This window comes from Protopterus annectens, chromosome 6.part0 (assembly GCF_019279795.1).
Source record: "Protopterus annectens isolate FY-2018-M chromosome 6.part0, PAN1.0, whole genome shotgun sequence".
Lineage (NCBI taxonomy): Eukaryota > Metazoa > Chordata > Ceratodontiformes > Protopteridae > Protopterus > Protopterus annectens.
This window is the reverse complement of record NC_056737.1, coordinates 974861906-974882424: the sequence shown is the minus strand read 5'-3', so window position 1 is coordinate 974882424 and position 20519 is coordinate 974861906. Positions and strand designations below refer to the sequence as shown.

Sequence of the window (20519 nt, the reverse complement as noted above, 5' to 3'; positions counted from 1 at the left end):
ATCATAATGAAGAAAAACAGCAACCCAGAAATTAATGAATAAATGTAGGATTACAAAGTATCAGTCACATTTGTGAAATATGCTAGAACAAGAAAACTTGGAAATATTAGACTTTTTTGACTTGTAGAGGACTCCAAAGCCTATGCCCAATTTCATGCCATTACCATTTGGACAAACATTAAGAAGAGGGGAAGAGAAAGGAAAGTAGTAACTGAAAGTAAAACAGTTTTTGTTCTTAATAGTATTTTTATAAAACATGACATATACTGCATGTTGCAAAGTAATGCTTTTTCAGATATTTTTGTGTGTAATGGAGATACTACAGTAAGCAGGTGCCCTTTTTCCTTATTCTTTTTTCTTCTTTCTGGTTCATTTTTACGAAATATAGGCACTGCAATGTAAAAAGAGAAGAAAGCCTGGACAAAAGAGCATGATATAAGTAAAACTTATATGCTTTTTCTTACATTTGCATAAAGGAATGACTGGATTAAGGCCCTTGACTTGATCTAATAAAGGTTTTTAAGGGAAAGCAAGTAGATAAAAGAGCATTGAATGCAATGAAAAGTTTTCCTTTAGCAAATAAATTTCCATGGTGCAACATGAAAAGCTTGTAACTGAAGACAACTGTGTATCTGTTGATCATGTTTCTATGAAGATGCTAAGGGCAATAAAATAGAATACTGGTTTCTTTCAGTGGCTAAAAGAAAATGTTTTCTGAAAGCATTTGCATTGTATTCTACATCTGGGAGAGGAATAAAGATAAGACAAAACCAGACAACACTTAGTGTAAGCAGAAGCACAGGTTGTGCCATGCACCATGGCATAAATAATCTTATTATAGGTCACTTCAAGCCTGTGAGTGTAGTAGTCAAACTGGGGCAATTGTTTCTATTAGGAAGGTTAAACTTCATTATTTGAAAATGTACATGGTTTTGTGTGTTTGTATTAAGTTAATAGGTTGTGGGGGTGTTCTGGGGTGTTTTTGTTTTTGATTGAGGGTTTCATTAAAACAAAAAGTATTGTAAGATGTGACACAAGTTCAAATGGATATGACAAGAAACAACTATATAAAAGTTCAGCCTGACAAACATTTGTGTATGCATTTAATTCAAAAGCTGAAACTAGACATTTAAAAAAGTTGTACATAGCAGGTGGGGATAATACATTCTTATTCTATGTTATATTAGAATGTGAATGGTCTTACAGGTATATACAAAAAAGAAAGAGTAGTGAACTATTTTAAAAATGCAGAATGCAAATAATTATGCTACAAGACACACACTTGGGAAGAACTGAACATGTGAATTTGAGAAAAATTGGTTTTCCAGATGGTTATATTAATTGTTAAGGGAGCTCCAGTATAGAAGATGAAAATAAAAATAATAATGATAGATTTCTAGTAGTAAGGGGGCTACTGGCAAAGGAGAAGGATTATACTGGCATCTATTTATATTCCACCTAAAACTGTTACAACGAAGCTTAAGAAAATCCTAGGAGAAATGATCAGTTTTCAGCAGGGAATATTACTTACAGGTGGGGACTGAAATTTGATTTGCAACAGTGAGGGTGTATCTGGGAGGGGCAACAAGGGAACATATAACAAAAGATGGCAGAGGTTTGAAGAAATTTATGATAATATTTGATATGGAAGATGTGAATTCAGTAGTAGGAGCTTGGAGAGAAATTACATATTATTCTACACGGTACACAAACTGGGCCAGGCTAGACAAAAATCTTACTTCCCAAGAACATGTGCATTTAATTCAAAGTTTTTATATCCATCCAATAACTATTTCAGATCATGTGCCAATAATAGCTGATATAAAATTTCAGGATAATGAAATAAAAATGAGACACTGGAATTGCCCCACCTATTTGTTAAATAGAGAGGAATTTAAATTTTGGGGGAGTTATTAGGGAAGACAGAAATTTCTTCAGAAAATATAGAAATGGAGTGGGGATAAATTAAAGTGGAGTATACAATAGTGTAGGTATAAAAGAAACAGAGATAAAGTTTAAAAAGCAACAATTATTAGAGGGTCTGAGAAAGACTGATGTATTGCAGAACAGGGAATCTCACAGAACAAGAAAAGGCATCACTGCAGAGTGCTAAAGAGAAAATAAGGAAGTACCTCAACATGCATGAGTTTAGAAAGATTGTTGTTAAGCAGCTGTTTTTTGATAATATCTCTAGAGCACAAAAGCTATTAGCACAATAGTCAGGCAACAGAAAGTAGAAAGGGTAACCAGAGATCCTGTAGATCTATGAGAAATATTTCAAAAATTTTTATGCAAAGTTTAGAGGTACATGAGGCTCAGTTACTAACAGTTAGAATTGGAGGAGATGATATAAAAATGATGTGGAACCAGTCTACAGGAAAGTCTCCAGGAATAGATGGTATTCCCATGGGAGTTAGGAAGCTAGGAGGAAAGAAAGTGATAACGATCTGGAAAGTTTTGTCTTTTAAATTGAGAAGTATCACCAACATACTAGAAGAATGGTGGCTGTAATAATTAAAGATGGTAAATACCTATCAGAGAAAGCTTCTTATATGTCCAGTCCAATTTGTAAACCATGATTAAAAAGTGACTATGTCATAATGGCTACAAGAATGGCAAAGGTGATGCCAAAATTGATAGATGTGGATCAATGTGGTTTTATGAATGGGAGGCAAACATTTGACAACATTAACAGAGCAATGATGCCCCAAAGGGAAGCAGAATATGAGAAAATACCACTGTTGTCTGTGGGTCTCGATGCAGAAAAAGCACTCGACAGACTAAGCTGGGATTTTGAGAGTAGGGTAACGGAAGCATTTGCTTTGCCTGACAAAATAATAAGGTAAATTAGGAGAATTTATATGGAATCAGAGATGAAAATTAAAGTGGAGTGTTCCTCTCTGATAATTTCAGTCGGACACAGGAATCAAGCAGGGGTGTCATCTTTCCTCTTTGTTATTTGCATTATATTTAGAACCATTGGTAAAGAAAGTTAGGGACTCAGAAATTCAAGGATATAATTGGTATGTATTTCAAGAAAAGTTGGCTTTGTTTACAGATATTATTTTGTACCCGATAAAACCAAAAAAGGAAATTTCAGTGTTATATAACATTCTGAAACAGTTTCATGTCTTTTCATGGTCTATATCACATAGTCGAAGTCTTATAACTTCGAACACGTAATGTTCAAACCATTATGTTCGAAGTGACAAAACTTCAACTATGGATAAAAAAAACAAAGTAACGGAAAACAAAATAAACTATTTTAAGCAGGGGGGCAAGCCCCCATGCACCCCCACACCCCCGCTACTTAAATATACCAACTCTGAGATCAAACCCCATTGAACAAAATGGAAATCTCTGCTTATGGAGATTTCCATTCAAACGCTTGAACTTTTACAAATTCGAACTTATGGTCTCGACCATATGAGGTTTGAACTTGTAAAAGTTCGACTACGTGATAGGAACCCCTTTTCACAATACAACAAAGGCAAAAGCTGTAAACTCTGTACCCACACACAAATTGGTTCAACGATACTCATATTTATGGGGCCATGCTAAAATGCAGTACTTAGCAGTATGGATTAAAAAGGATTCTACTATGGTGGTTAAGGATATGTGGGAAGAGACTAAACATGAGATAATATAAACACTGATAAATTGGAAGCTTTTTTATGGATAGCCAGATACAAGCAGTGAGAATGTGTTTAGTGTCTTTAGTTTTATACACAGGTCAGGCATATTTTTATCAACCAGAGGAGAAGTTGTGGATAGCAATTAATAAAGTAAGTACTTCATCTAGGAGGGGAAGGGTGCAATAGTCAAATGGGATAAGTTGATCCTTCTAATAGAACAAGGCAGTTTGGGATTGCCTGATTTGAAGGGGTATCTCAGAGTTAAACAGTTAAGTCTCCTATAAACAGCACAAGCAGAAATCTGTAATTCAAAGTGGAAAGGGATGATAGTGAAATGGGAGAAGCTTAAAGGATAAAGAGAGACTGGGATTTTGGAAGCATTTTCGTAAAAAAGAATAACAATAACCATACATATTATTATCATTGGATCATAAGAAGTTGCTAGGCTAATGGCCCAAGTGCCCTTACAAGCCTAGCCAAATGTACCCTTGCTACCACAATCAGCACCTATTGCCCCTCTCCAAAATACAATAATTTCTCCTTAATATCCACATTTTCCCCCACCCCTATAAACACATCTTCCAAAGTACTACCTTTTAAAAAAGTCTGGGTTACTAGAAAGAAATTGTTTGAAATGCATTCCCAAAAGACTCTCAAGATGTTGATTTTTAATATCTCTGATGTGTTCTTGCATCCTAACATTTATGCCAAGGTGCTATAGAAACAATTAACTTTGAGTTTGTCAATGATGCCTGAGTGAGGGATAGTATCAAATGCCTTAGCTAGGTCTAGGTAGGTTGTATGCACAGACTTCCCCATATCCAGGGTCATGGTGACTGCCTTGAAGAAATCCAACAGGTTTAACAGGCATGATCTCTCCTTGACAAAGCCAAACTGGGTAGGATCTAGTGTTTGGAGATTATCTCTATCTTTGTTGATAAGGTCCATGTTGATTCTCTCCATGGGCTTGCAGATAAGACTAGTCAGGCTAATAGGTCTGTAGTTCTCAGGGTCAGTAGAAACACCACCTTTGTGCAACGTGATAACGGTGGCTGTTTTGCATTCAGCTGGGATGAAGCCAGTGTACCCAATAGTGATGCTAATTCTTGTTTGAGCCCATGTAGAATGTAGCCTGGGATGTTATCAGGTCTCATTGATGCTGTGTTTTTGGCATTGGAGAGGGCATTTATGACCTGCTCTTTAGAGATACAAGGTAGGAAGCAGGTGGTAGGGATGTCATGAAGTACTTGTGGCAGGTACAGGGGGGGTGAAGTTTTCACCAAACCTGTCAGCTAACAGGTTACTATGTCCACCGGCTCATAAAGTAGCAGAAAATATTTTAAAACTAAGCCAACATGGGAATGGAGAAAGAAACGTCTACTGCTAGGGATGACTGCAATTAGATATACGGAGACTAGGCAAGAGGGGGATGAAATTTACTAGACAAATCTCACAAAGGAACCAAGGTATTAGAAGGAAATAATTAGAGAGGGAAAGATAACAGAATGGGAACAGGCCAAGAATTCATTTGGACTGCAGGCTAGAGATTGCCTTCCCTATCAAGGATTGATATCAGAGTATAGGTAAAGAGAAAGGAATAGGGGATCCTAAGTGAAAGACCAGCACTGATAGAGTCTTTAGTTGAATCTAGAACAGAAGCTGTTGTTAAAAAGGGATAATTACTAGAGAATTTAAAATATTGCATGATAACTCTAGAAATGAATCAGAGGAGGTTAGAAAGGATTGGAAAGAGAGTTTGGATAAGCAGTTCACAAAGAAACAATGGGAAGATATATGCATGCTCCAAATATGCAACAAAATCTAGAAGATTTCGGATCTTTGCTTGGAAGTGTTAGCATAGGTATTTTTATACCCCAAGCAGACGGGAAAGAATTTTCCAATGGTAGACTGCAAATGTTGGAGGTGTGATGGAGAAGAAGAATATAATTGAGAACATATTTTTGAGTTGGCAGACTTTAAAAATTCCCTGCAGACTACTCTGTTCAAAATACTGGGTGAGTAAATTGGTGTAACTAAGGAAATTTTTTTTTTTTTTTTTTTGAGCTGTGATACACTCTCAGAGTTGCCTAGACATACTAAGGCTTTGTTGAGTTTAATTCTGGTGGCTGCCAGAAATGCAATTACTACAAAATGGAAATCAAAGTCTATACCAACCATACTAGAAATAGTGAATATAGTAACAGAGATAAAAGAACTGGATCTTTAGAAAATGGTAGGAGCAAACTACACAGAAGAAAATGAGATCTGAAGGAACATTACATGCAGAATAATGTTTTGGAAGAGGAATGAGGTTTAAAGGAAGGCAGAAATTGAATGAGCTATGTAATGTTTGACTGATAATGACTGTATAAATGATTATATGTGATGTACACTGTTTGCAACTGAAAATATGGCAATATGCTTTGTTTTCATTTATAAAAATGTTTGATTGCATATGTCATAAATGATAATTCAATAAAGATATTTCTTGTTTAAAAATATATATAAAAATCCTTATCTCTATTATGGCCAGTAAGTTAAAGAAAATATTCTCATGTCTATATTACCCGATCGAAAGTTTAGGATAGCAAATACTTAAACGTCAACCTGGTAATATTGAAAAATGAAAACAGCGAACGGCCGATTTAACGTAGGGAATGAATTCCCTTGGCCAGAAATAAAGTGGAGGGCTTTGCACCCCACACCCCCCGATGTGGGGAGCTGTGCCCCCCACACCCCTCCTAACTAAATATACTAAGTCTGAGATCACTCTACAGTGGGGAAAGGGGCAAAATATGCATAACAGCCAAGGGAATTATTTCCCTGCGTTAAATCAGCCGTTCACAGTTTTTTGCTTTCGCTATTACCAGATCGACATTTAGATATTTACTAACCTAAACATTCGATCAAGTAATAGGAACCCAATATTCTCATATGTCATTTGTCCACATAAATCGGGTTTTGTAAAATCCCAACAAATTAATGATTAAACCCTTACACTAAATATACCTCAGTCCATTAAAACCAAATATAAAAAGCATATCTTTGTTTTAGCTTTAGATGCTTCTGACACTTTTGACTGGTTCAGTATTACATTTTTATAACTTCTAATTAAATATGATTTTCTCACAGCTTTCATAAATTTTGTTTCAACACTCTATCAGAAACTATCCACACAATCCTCTTTAAACAAATTTAACATTGAAGCCTATTAAAATTGATAAATAAAAGCAATAAAGGGAACATCAATTTAATTGAACATTGGACCTCAATTTTGAATATCATCATTTAAATTACTCTTATAGGTTCATAGGTTAGTACTAAGCTAGCTGCCCTTGCAAGCCATTGTAAGCCTAGCCAATTATCCCTTGTGAGACTCAAACCCTGCACCTTGTTTTTGTAGAGCAAACACCTTAACCATTAGGCCACCCTTGTATATTTTATTTTGTTTTATCTAAGATACATTTGAAAATATGTTTATTATTATTATTATTAGTATTATTATTATCATAATTGGAAGCTAGCTACTTTGATATGTTATTTCCATATAAAATTAAGATCATGGAAACAAAACAAGGTTAAAGGTATTATACAGTTATCAAGTATATTTATAGAGGATGCATAAACAAATATTTACTTATAATATGAAATTTTACATTGTTTTCTTTGTTCCAAATAGTTTCATTTTTATGTTTTTTTTATATAATAGTTTGTCTATTGTAAAAGCTGCATTTGTGTAGATCTGTACAACTGTATACCTTATACTGCTGTTAACGTATGTGTTTCTTGCTATGTTATTCATTCTTGTATTGTCTTTCTCGGTGTTTTCAAAATGTTTATAAAAAGCATTTTGGAAAAGAAATCAGTTTTTCAGAATAATATGGAAAATGTTATCAAAGGAGAAAATTATCAGCTGCTCCCTTTTAAAACTGGCTGTAAATTATCAGACTGAAATGTGAGGTAGTAGAAATTATATCCATGCTTGCCTTGTTTGCTATATTCTGGATCAAAAGAGTAATATCTAACAACTGGCAAATAGTATTGGAAAATCCTAGCTTATTCAAAGTTTTAGGAAACATTCCAGAGAAGTAATCTACATGATTTCCTAGACACATATATACTATGGCTGACAGTGTAACTAGGAAGTCTATTGGGACTATTCCCTGTGGATGTCATAAAGCATGTAGATTTATAAACACGGGGAAATGTATTTTAATTTGCTAAAGTGAGTTTAATTATAGCCCAAAGTTTATATTCAACTTTAACACTGAGGAAGTAGTTTACATTGCTACACTTATCACATGTAATTATGTTTATGGTGGGAAAACATTGAGACAATTGTCTGCACATAGTTTTGTAACTTGTAAATGCCATAAAAAAAAAACACAAATTCTTTATACAAGTATACTTAAAAATATATGTATATTTAAAAGTTTACATTGTTGTTATAGACAATATTGTAGAGAAAGTGTCTGGTAGAGACTTAAATGTTCTTTTAAAAAAAATGGTCTTTGTCTACCTTGGATATGGCTGACCAAATTATTCCCAGGGAGATCAATTCCGTTGAACATATCATAGCTGCAGGATCAAATTGTGGGGTTCACCATATCCACTGCCCATCCATTTGTGCAAGAAAATCATACAAGAGTTGATTTTCTCCTTGACTCACTTGATCAAGGATGCATAGTTATACATGCTGATGTTAACTTCTGGGTTGAAGAAGTTTCAGTGCTTCTCAACAAAGAATTTATTTGTATGATGAAAACTTTTTAAAGTTAGCTCTGTTATTCCCTCTGCAGTTCACAACTTTATACTTGGTATTCCTATTTTGGAGGTGGAGCAGGTCTTTTGGTTTATCAAGTCCCTGGTCTCCCTTGGTCTTGAGCTCCTGCATTGTAGGCCCCTGATCTTGAACTGAAAGTGTTTGATTCTATTAACCATATCACTCCAGAACTTTTTTTGGAAAACATGCAGATAGGAGCATCAGTGTCAATGGGCAGCTCTGTGGCGTGCCAGGCTTGATTTACAGTGGCATTATGACACTAATCATGTGGATATCTTTGAACATATTTGCTTAGTTTAGCAGAAGCATTTAGGAATAAAAGTGGGAATGAAAACAAACCAGACATAGACAAGAATCAGACAGCAATTGAAAATGGAAAAAGAGAAGAAAAAAAGAATATAAAAGAAAAATGACCAAGAAGAAGAGGAAAAAAAGGAATGTCCGCAAATATAGTGGCAAGCATAGATAACTTCAAGAAGATACATGTGTTGACCAAGATTTGATACAGAAATGGCTAAGGAGAGCTGAATTTTAAACCAAAAGATTAAAGACTAATGAAGGTGGCCCAAGAGAGAGGACTACATACATGGTGGTTTTTAATGCCTACAGGAAAAGAGGTAAAACAAACAAATGCAGGTTCTCTAAAACGAAACTGGGAATGGTTGCACATCTTATTGCTGGAAGTGATACACTCATGGCTGAAGATCTGTATACTGAAATGTATAATAACATGGCAAGACTGTTGAAATGGGGATTATGCCAACATTACAATACATAGGAGTAACTGAGAAGCATTGGAAACCACAAGCACATAGCATTATTGATACGGATGAAGTTCATATAACAAGGAATCCCCCAATACTAAGAGCTCAAAAAGAGATATAGCAGTCCAAGCATCAGACATTCCCACCCATGGAGCTTACTACCTCAGTGGCTTTGGTTGTGTCCATCCTTGTTTGGCTTCTGTAGGTCACTAAAAACCTACCACACTGAATTTGCCTTTGAAGGTGTGGCTGAAGTGATATGTATGATTTTTGTTTATATTTTATTTCTGTATTATGTCATTGGTTTATATAATTTAAAAAGAAGAAAAATACTGGGACATGGCTCCAAAATCCAAACGAAATATAAGACTCCAAAGTCCAAAAGAAGAATAAGTTGATAAAAATAGGCCTTTATTCAAAAACACAAGCGCTTTCACATTGCTTCTTCAGGTGTATGTTAATCAGCTGGAGGACACACCTATATATATATAGAACGAATCACATGTTCACATTCCAATTAGGTTAAAGGTGCAAAACTATCTTGTAAAATACATATATAAACGAGTACATTCTTAATAAAATGCTTTCATATGAATAAAAATATATATATAAATGTACTACACAATATATATAAGAAATCAAAGGAATATTTTACCATATAAAATATATACAAATAGTCATCTTCTCAAGCCTCTGGTATGTAGTATGGGTTTCAAAGGTATACATTCATTGAGACCATGTCCTATATTAGATCTCAACATCACTATCCATCTAGCTTCTGTTTCTTCAGTCCTAAGTCTGACATCCCCACCTCTATCACTCTTAAAGGACTTGGATTGTACTTTAAACAAAAAATTATGAGATTCACCCATGCTATTAACATGCTTAGACAACGCATTAACTTTGGATCCCTTTTTAATATGGTAAACATGTTCCCTTATTCTCTCTCTTAAAGTACGATCAGTTTTGCCAACATAAAAATGTTGACAGGTGATACAATGGGCAAGATAAACAACATGTGAACTCGCACATGTAGCATGCGCTCTAATATCAAAAAGCTTATCTGTATCTGGATGTTTGAATGACAGAGATGTATCTATATAACTACATTGCCCACATTTTCCACAGGGTTTAGTGCCGGGCAACAATTTTTCTCCCATAAATTCTTTAACTCCACAGAGTCTTCTCTGTAAATTCTTTTTGTTCCTAAATGTAAATTGAGGTTTCAGACCTACAATATTAGATATGCTAGGTTCAGTCATTAAGACCTCCCAATGTTTGTTAATAATGCCAGTATATTTACCGACATCACTTGTGTATGGAATGCATACTTTCAACCTATTATCTTTCTAAAATGTTTGTTGGGGTACAGGTCTTGAAAAATAGGGTTTAGCTCTAGTATGCCTTAGTTGTCTAACAACCTCTTCATTCTTAGTCACCATAGTGTGTTGATAACCTCTGTCCTTTAATTCTGTGGTAGTTAAAAGCATTTGTCTCTCATATTCATAGGTCCCAACACTTAGCCTGGAAGCTCTATAAAACTGATTTTGGGCAACATTGTTGAAAACATATTGTGGGTGCATGCTGTCTCTAGATAACAGATTATTAACTCTACATTCTTTCCTGAACATCCTGGTGGTACAATGTTGCCCAAAATCAGTTTTATAGAGCTTCCAGGCTAAGTGTTGGGACCTATGAATATGAGAGACAAATGCTTTTAACTACCACAGAATTAAAGGACAGAGGTTATCAACACACTATGGTGACTAAGAATGAAGAGGTTGTTAGACAACTAAGGCATACTAGAGCTAAACCCTATTTTTCAAGACCTGTACCCCAACAAACATTTTAGAAAGATAATAGGCTGAAAGTATGCATTCCATACACAAGTGATGTCGGTAAATATACTGGCATTATTAACAAACATTGGGAGGTCTTAATGACTGAACCTAGCATATCTAATATTGTAGGTCTGAAACCTCAATTTACATTTAGGAACAAAAAGAATTTACAGAGAAGACTCTGTGGAGTTAAAGAATTTATGGGAGAAAAATTGTTGCCCGGCACTAAACCCTGTGGAAAATGTGGGCAATGTAGTTATATAGATACATCTCTGTCATTCAAACATCCAGATACAGATAAGCTTTTTGATATTAGAGCGCATGCTACATGTGCGAGTTCACATGTTGTTTATCTTGCCCATTGTATCACCTGTCAACATTTTTATGTTGGCAAAACTGATCGTACTTTAAGAGAGAGAATAAGGGAACATGTTTACCATATTAAAAAGGGATCCAAAGTTAATGCGTTGTCTAAGCATGTTAATAGCATGGGTGAATCTCATAAATTTTTGTTTAAAGTACTATCCAAGTCCTTTGACAGTGATAGAGGTGGGGATGTCAGACTTAGGACTGAAGAAACAGAAGCTAGATGGATAGTGATGTTGAGATCTAATATAGGACATGGTCTCAATGAATGTATACCTTTGAAACCCATACTACATACCAGAGGCTTGAGAAGATGACTATTTGTATATATTTTATATGGTAAAATATTCCTTTGATTTCTTATATATATTGTGTAGTACATTTATATATATATTTTTATTCATATGAAAGCATTTTATTAAGAATGTACTCGTTTATATATGTATTTTACAAGATAGTTTTGCACCTTTAACCTAATTGGAATGTGAACATGTGATTTGTTCTATATATATATATAGGTGTGTCCTCCAGCTGATTAACATACACCTGAAGAAGCTATGTGAAAGCGCTTGTGTTTTTGAATAAAGGCCTATTTTTATCAACTTATTCTTCGTTTGGACTTTGGAGTCTTATATTTCGTTTGGATTTTGGAGCCATGTCCCAGTATTTTTCTTCTTTTTAAGCTATCTTCATTACTTGGGACTTATAGTGTTTTATGGGCATTTTTGACTTTTGGTTTATATAATTTGTTTTATTCACTTTATTGTATCGTTGTTTTGTTGATAAAATGTCTAAATAAAGGTGCAGTTGAAGAACAAATTTGACAAACCAGATTAGATGCTACATTCCCACCATGCCTAGATAAATTTATCAATACTAAATGTCAACTAAAATTGTAAGACTGTAAATACCCCTGCTATACGATGATGTCTTCATAGGTGGAGTCTAAGTGTAATTTATGAGGTATTATTATTCAGTTTTGAAAAAGGCCTTTATAAATTAAAGAAGAAAGCATTAGACTATTTTTGACATCTCGCTGTGTTAGTCTATCTTAAATGGATGTACATTGAAGATTATCAAGTATGTTCTAGATTGTTGAACTGCAAGCTGTATTTCTGTACCAGGTTCAGTTTCTACACAACTAAAACTACCAGCAATGAGACTGGAAGACAGAGTTTTAGCTGTGCGCCAGGTACATGACAAAGATGATTTACACTGAATGCAGTACTGGGGGAGAGTACTTGTGCACTGGTTCCCTTCAAATGATGTGTTACACTCTGGTCCCTTCTGCATAACAATGGTCATCTGTCAAATCGAACTATGTGGTTCTTTGCACATCTGTAGCAAGAGAAAGGTATACTGGTTATCTCCATGAGATCTAACCAATTTGGTGAAATGCATGGTTTTAGTCCACACAAACCTAGAATGAATTAGGGAATATGCTGTGAAAGGTAACTATTAATTTTCACAGTCTGAATCTGTGTTTCTTCTTCCATAGTCACGTAGAAACGGATTTCACCGAACCAGTTTCCATTAAACTAATTGTTCTTTAATGTGCTACATTTATATACTGAGCTTTTTGATAAAATCATAGTTCAAACAAATGCTCACATCTCTAATAAAGAAATGTAAATAACAAACTGTTAAGCACAAACAAGCATTGATTGGAGTCTTTCTTTAACTAGATTTCATAAAATCTAGTTTAAGTGAATATTAAGTTTTGAAAGTGATTCATACTGCTTCAGTAACCACTCAAGCTACACACATACTATCAGCAAGATGCTGTTTATCTGGCAGAGAGCATTCACGTGAAACTACACATTTCTGTCTGCATTACTCAGTCACCGAGGTATTGAGAAAAATATAAAAATTCTGTCAATATAAATAAACAGCATATGGACAACACTTAATATCTTTTTTAACTTACTTGACAGACGTCATGTATCGCTGCACAATGAGACTAATTGGATGATTACCCACCATGCAGGCTTTAAGATTAAATCCTTCAATAGCTTTTGTAGGATTTCATCTCAAAGGCTACATGGCAAGATAGTTTTGTAAATATTAAAGTAAATATAAACACTCAATATTAGATGCCTAGAGGTGTCATTGGGCTGATTCTAAAGAATGGCCTGGAGGCATCACTAGGGTTTATTATTTTTTGTGGGTGTTTGGGTGACTGAACTATTATTAAGCTTGTTAATTTCTATCAATCCAATATCATATCTGACTATGAATACCAACACCACATATAAAAGGCCTGTGAGATAAAAATAATATTACGTTATTCAAATGTCTGTAATTCAGTTATCAGCAGGGTACAGATATTTTACAAATACTTCCTATACATATCAGTTCATCACAAATCCTCTGAAACTGCACTGAGGGCAGCCCTACAACAAGATCGAACAGCTGCTTTTCATAGGTTCATTGGTGTAAACTAGGCTAACGACCACTAAGTCCCTTATAAGCCTAGCTATGCAACCCAAATGTGATCCACAAAATAGTTTTACATAGGGTGATTTACCATTTGCATCTGTCCATCAGAGACATAGGCACCAGACCAAGAGCGAATTTGTGATTACTCATCCATTGGTACAAGTTATGCTTAAATAGGGTTAGGGAGGAACTCTGCTTCACCTAGATGGGCAGCTTGTCCCAGAGAATTTGAATTTTATGAGAAACATATCTGTCTCTCCAACATGTTCTATTTATGTTGCATGCAAAATTTTGGTATTTTGATCTAGTAGCTCTGATGCTGTACGTTATATGGCAGGAAAAGATCACCACTCAGGAGTCTGCATGATACCAAGTAAAGAGATAGGGCTTTGATGTGATCAGCATAGGGCATTCTGCTTACTCCCTGTATTCCTTTTGTAAGGGACCTTTGTGGCTGGTCCAGTTGTTGCATGTGCCTGGTCAGGTACATTCCGAAGGGGGCATTATACTCTATGAAGAGTCTGATGAGGGTAAAGCACAGTGGTACTATGACCCTTTTGCACCAAGATGCCATGCTCTTAATTAAATGTTGATCAACATAGAAGGATTTTCTTACTGACTAGGGCACATGTTGATTGAAGGCTAGGTTCCCAGATTTTTGACTAGTGGATTAACTTTTAGGGGAGTTTTATTGATAATGTAGTTACCCGGGAGTGGTTGACTTCCCAAAAAAGTACTATAATGCATTTCTTGGCAGTGACTTTCAAGCCACAGATGTGGCACCAAGCATTTGTCTGTGTTAGACCTTCCTGAAGGGTGTTCTTGTCCTGGGGGGATGACTGCTCCCAGTTTTCAGTCATCTACAAACCTGGTCAGCCACTTTCACTTATTAGAAGTGGATACCAGAGGAGTGGGACCAGCACAGACCTCTGGGGGACTACACTGATGACCAGCCTCTTTGTGGAGGTGGCTTCACTGATCCTAACCTCTTTGGTCCTATCTGTGAGCCAGCTAGCTATCCAATGTGTTATGAAGGAGTTTATGCCTAGTTTCATAGGTTTGTTCACAATGCCCAAGTGGGGTACTGTACCAAATGGCTTAGCCAGATCTAGGTAGGCAGTATGCACTGCTTTCTCCTCATCCATTGCCTTAGTGACCTTTTCTGTCACAGTCCTCCATTATTGTGGTGTTTTAAGACTACGGTTAAATAGTGACTCCAGAGGTTTTGACAAGTCATATTTTAAGCTGTTCATGAGGCATCCCTGGATGTTATCAATGCCTGTCGAGGCTGTCTTCCTGGCTTTAGCAGGTGAAGTTCCCTACACATAGTTGGAGGGATTATGTTTGAGAGTATTTTGAGTGGTGGTGGTTGGGGGTGAGATGGGGTAAAGTTGGTACAGAATTTGTCCATAAACTGATTTACTATATCATCGTGAATGTGTTACCATTAACCACCAGTTAATAAAACTTTAAACAAGTAACTGATAAGCACAATATAAAACTGCAGGTGCAAAACTGGAATATTAGAAACTGTAAAAGCACTGAAGCGCAAATCCTGCAGCAGAAAAAAACAATACTATCAGTACTGTAATTTTACTACTATGTAAGCCATCAGACTATGCAGAAATGTACCTGTTTATGCATCCCTTCCCAACGGGAAGGGGTGTGGGGTAAGACCTGACAGCAAACTAGGAGACACCAAGCAGCCAAAGTGTGCAGAACAAGCCAGTTGACATCATTGTACTGGGAACACGCTTCTGTTAGAAATTATGAGTGCTCTACAAGGGTACTGGCAAGGGAAAACCAGGGAAAAATATTGGGCCCACTACATAAATGACTGCAACTTCTCTCCAATGTCATACAGTCGCACAATAAAAAAGATGAGTCCTACACGGAAAACATTTTATGAAAAAGGGCAATATAAACATACCTTGGGGAGCAGCTTTATGTTTGATAAAGTAGAATTCACAGAAGAATGACCACATGATAAATAAAATGTCAAGAATAAAGATTTATTTTCTTTCTTTTATTATGGCTAGCAGGTTTAGCAACTGTTGCATGTGACCATTTTTTCTGGCATTATCACACAATTTTGCTAAAACAAAATTTTGCAGGCTGAAAAAATCAAGAAATAAAACAATACAATGTAGGAATACAAATAACACATAAGGAAACAAGTAAAACATAAATGCAAGTAGTTGATATGCACATTCAGTATCTAAAAACAATGCATCAAACAACATTTTACATTTATTTTCATATCCTTCACTATAAACATTGGCCTTGCCAATGTCTAGTCTTTCACACTGTAAATTGTACAGTTCAGAGTCTGCTATAACAAGATATAATAGCATGAAGCACTACAGATGAGTATTTTAAAATTTCAGTTAACTTAATCAACAGCCTCAGTGCATGCTATCTAATATGACACACATGCAGAATGAAACTACCTGAAGTTGCAGCAGGGAAAATAGGCAGAAATTGTGCTCTGATGTTACACCTGCATGTTCCATCACTCCAAGCAGAATAAGAAGGCAATAAATAGCTAAAAGCTTCAAGTGTTTTTAAACATCCAGATTTAGTTTGTGCCTGGTCCCTGTTCAGTATTCTTGTCAAGAAGCTTCCTCATGCATATCTAGTAATAAACTTCTCGAGGACTTTATGGTTAACCAGATGAATAGGAAAATGCACAGCCCATAAGGAGAATAGTCAGCTGTGCATGAAATAACATTGCCTAACCCAGTGGTTGGTACAGTGAGTGCTCATTCATACCTGCTATGAGAACCAATTCTACATGTGGAATGACTTTCAGCCCCTGGAAAGTTTGGAAGTGCTAAACTGTATCCACCTTGGAAGGTATTGTATTTTAGGAAATGTTGCTCATATGCAATTTTACAAGAACAATGATTAACAAAAAACTAAGAAAAGAAATGCCTGTAGAAATGTGTTCTGTTTTGATACAGTACGCTGCCTATACACTAGTAACCATCAGTGTTCCCAGTAACTGAACAGTGGTGAGTGAATGCACATAATCAAGAAGTGGCTAAAATGTGCCCCTCTTTGAATTTAGGAGAACATGACTTAACTCCATTCTACCTCATCTTCTAATAACACTGTTGTTCATCCTAAATGTCAATCAAAAAAAACCCAAAAAACACAGTATCCTGTATCTCCACTCACCCGGCCTATAGCTATAAGCTTTCATCAAACACAGAATTTATCCTAGACAACTAGAAAACAGTAATCTTTGATCCCCTTCCCCAAATAACAAACCATATAGCCTAAGAACACTACTGCTCTGTAGTGCAAAATTATCAACACTAAATATCTCAGAAAAATACTGACATGTTATATCACATATCCAGTTTAATTATGTGTTAACCACTACACAACATTACTTCCTTCCATATTACAACACCGCTAATGGGGAAAAACAAAACTGGTTCAGAAAATAACATTATCCTTTCAGCCGGAATGCCTTCTAGAGGAATCAAAGGTGAATTGTTTGTTTAATTAGTGTCATGTGAAATCCAAATAATAAAAATAAGAGTACAGGAACTTTTAAGAGATGTACTAAGGCATAATTTGGACTGCCCTGTTGCATGGAGGGCATTAAAAGCAATGTACAATAGGATTACTGATTGTATACACTTAGTCTTAGGAAGACTTTATTTACCAAGGAGTGAGGACATAAACAATACATTACAGGTAATGGAATCCAAATCGATTAAAGTTTGCCCTGCTCACAGAAATGGACTTCATTTATTAAAATAAGAATGATGGCAACCTTCAGGTCCAGTTTCTGTACATGTCAAGTGAGCCTCTGACCTATCTGATCACTCCTCTTATTAAAAAAATTGAACATACTAGTTTCTCCACCCTGTTATAGGTTTATGTTTTAGATTATCAACAGTCTGATCAAAGTACATCTATGTAACTCTTTCTCAACCACCTCTACTTCTCAAACTTCAGAGATAAAAACCAGGCCCAGTTCTGTTCTCAATATTCATCATTTCATTGTCATTTGTCATTCACACTCCCACAACATAACTGTATTCCTCAGTCAATGTACGCATGATCTCATGCTACTAACATCTAGTAATAATAGCAATGAACTGCAAAACTGCAAACCCAACTACAACAGTTTTTACAACCTTTCCCAATGTTCCAATTACAAATTACATTTTTTTCATCAACCTAGGCAAAACCAACACTATTATTTCCAATACGCTACTCCCATTGTCTAGTCAACAATAAACCCATTCAATTGCTGGACCACTGGAAAAAATGAAATACTATCTCTTCTATATTATAAGCCCTTAGGAATATATGGTGATCCCCATTTTTAACATTTAACCATCATGTTGAATCCATAAAAAACTGCTAGTCATTTTTTCCTCAAGACTATTGACTATGAATAGTTAAGAATATTTTGCTCCTTAAATTGAATATACGCTACCTCAAAGAGCTCTAGGTAATAACCATGCCACTAAATACCTACAACAAGGTTAAACTAGATCTGTAAAACATGTGAACCAACAAACTCATCACTGCAAACTACTACATACAAACTGTATTCCCATCATTGAAAGACCCACCTATTTATTTGCAGACATAGTACATAATCTATTACATAATGATTTTGTGTTCCATTAGTTAGTAAACTGTATCACAATAAACCCAGATACCCCCAATAAAAGCAGTCACAAGGTCCTAAAATCTTATCACTCCCCATTCGACAATCAATATTGCACAACAAACATTCTATCATCACTCAGATTCCACAATCAGTATCGCACAAAAAACATTCTACCACTCCTCATTTGACAACCAGTATTGCACAACAAAGATTCTATCATCACTCCCATTCGACAATCAGTATCTCACAACAAACATTCATCATCACTTGCCATTCAGCAACCAGTATCTCACAACAAACATTCTATGCCTGCAAATATCAGAAATCATCATACAGTCACTTAAAGATGACATTGCAGTATGACTGTTTCAATTCTACTCTTCATCTTCTCTCTTTATTTAGAAATCCTACCCATTTTTCTGTATCTTCACTTTTTTTTCCTTCAGTTCTGTTCTTCTAATCCTTTCTACTCTCTTCACATTGCACCTGTCTTGAAATACTGCTTTCAGCATTATCAGATCACAAGTCCTAACAATACACACCCTCATAATAATTTACCAAGGTCACTACTGAACTGCTGTCACCAGTTTTGCAAATATCTAACAGCTGCATATATACAAATAATCATGTTATGATTAACCCTGATAGGACTGATGATAAAATGCAATATACTACAAACCTAAGTAATGTAAACAGTCCCACTGATTTGTGTAGACAAATCATGTGAACAGTCCTTACTTGTTCCATCATACCATTTTTCTTTACACTGTTTTTATTGATTGCTTATGAATAATTAATATATATGTGACAAGAGTCTATACGGAAATAAAGGATGGATGTGTTACACTGTGACCTATGTAGTAACTGAAAAGGGTCATATCAAACTAACCCACCTAATTGATTAACAAATGAAATAGTAAATATCCCCTAGATAATGGTATATTGTGGTACGCTTTAGATGACCATACACCACTAACAAACTGCAGCTAAGAGTTATTAGTCTGTTGTTTTATCCTGCCTTCATTTTTAAATAGCAGAGCTAGAAAGCTTCAGCAAGAAAATATTCTAATTCACTCTGGGTTTCCTGGAATCCTCTTTTGTTTTCTTAGGGTGCTAGTAAATAAAATATTGACCCCCCAGAACACTATTACTTGGTGAATTTGTGTTTCTCTGTAGGGCTTGCATTAATTTAAGTTTGTAATAAAATATACCAGCACAAGGGTCTAGCCAGAGAGTAAGGGAAGAAAAGGTCCTTGAGACATGGGGGACCTGTTTCACGTAGGACTGAATATGGAAGTTATTTTCATGTAGGTCTAAATAAACTCAAAAGGTGGCCTTAAAGATGATAAAAGACCAAACTGGCGGCAACTACTGGCCCTGCAGAACTGGGCTAATATCAAGCTAACTGGGAGAATCCATGGCTATCGAGCTGTGGAATTCTGTAGTACTTTCAGAAAATAAGTGATATACTCTCTCTTAAACAAGTGATGCACTCTCCCTTAACGGAAAATAAGTATAATGCAGCTCAGCAAACTCTTACTGTGAAATGCTTACAAAAGCATAATCAGTCAAGTTTAAGGTCAGGAATCTTGTATTATATATAATTATACTAGTCAGGAAGGAAAAAGACAGGTCATACTCCACAACACAAAGGACACTAGGAGGAAGAATACTATAGCATCTCCCTGCAAGACCCTCCTGGTCTGTTTATTTATTTATCTGTTTGGAAAAGCAGAGGGCCATCTGTGGGGTACCCCACTACATGCGCCTGCAAACTAGATAGACAATGTCAGTATATGGGAAATTTCTTTCTGCCTTCAGTAGCTCACTGGTGTGTGATGTCCCAAAAAAATACTGTTCCCTTGTACCCATGTTTGACACTATACTTAAGCAAATGAAATTTGCACATGTTGAATTAACTTCAACATAAAATTAAAACTTTTATCAAATATGTGACAAGTGATATAACAGAGCCTCTCTCTGCCCCATGTAGGAATCTGTTTAGCTATTAAAAGCATAATATAATTTCATCCACTCAACAATACTTATTTC

At 35.6% G+C, this 20519-nt stretch overlaps 1 protein-coding gene across 5 annotated transcripts in view; it reads right to left on the bottom strand.

The window, feature by feature from the left end:
- The window catches only part of SYNE3 (spectrin repeat containing nuclear envelope family member 3), a 1238698-nt gene that overhangs the window by 48129 nt on the left and 1170050 nt on the right, over window positions 1-20519 (bottom strand). The gene's annotated exons all lie outside the window — the stretch shown is intronic.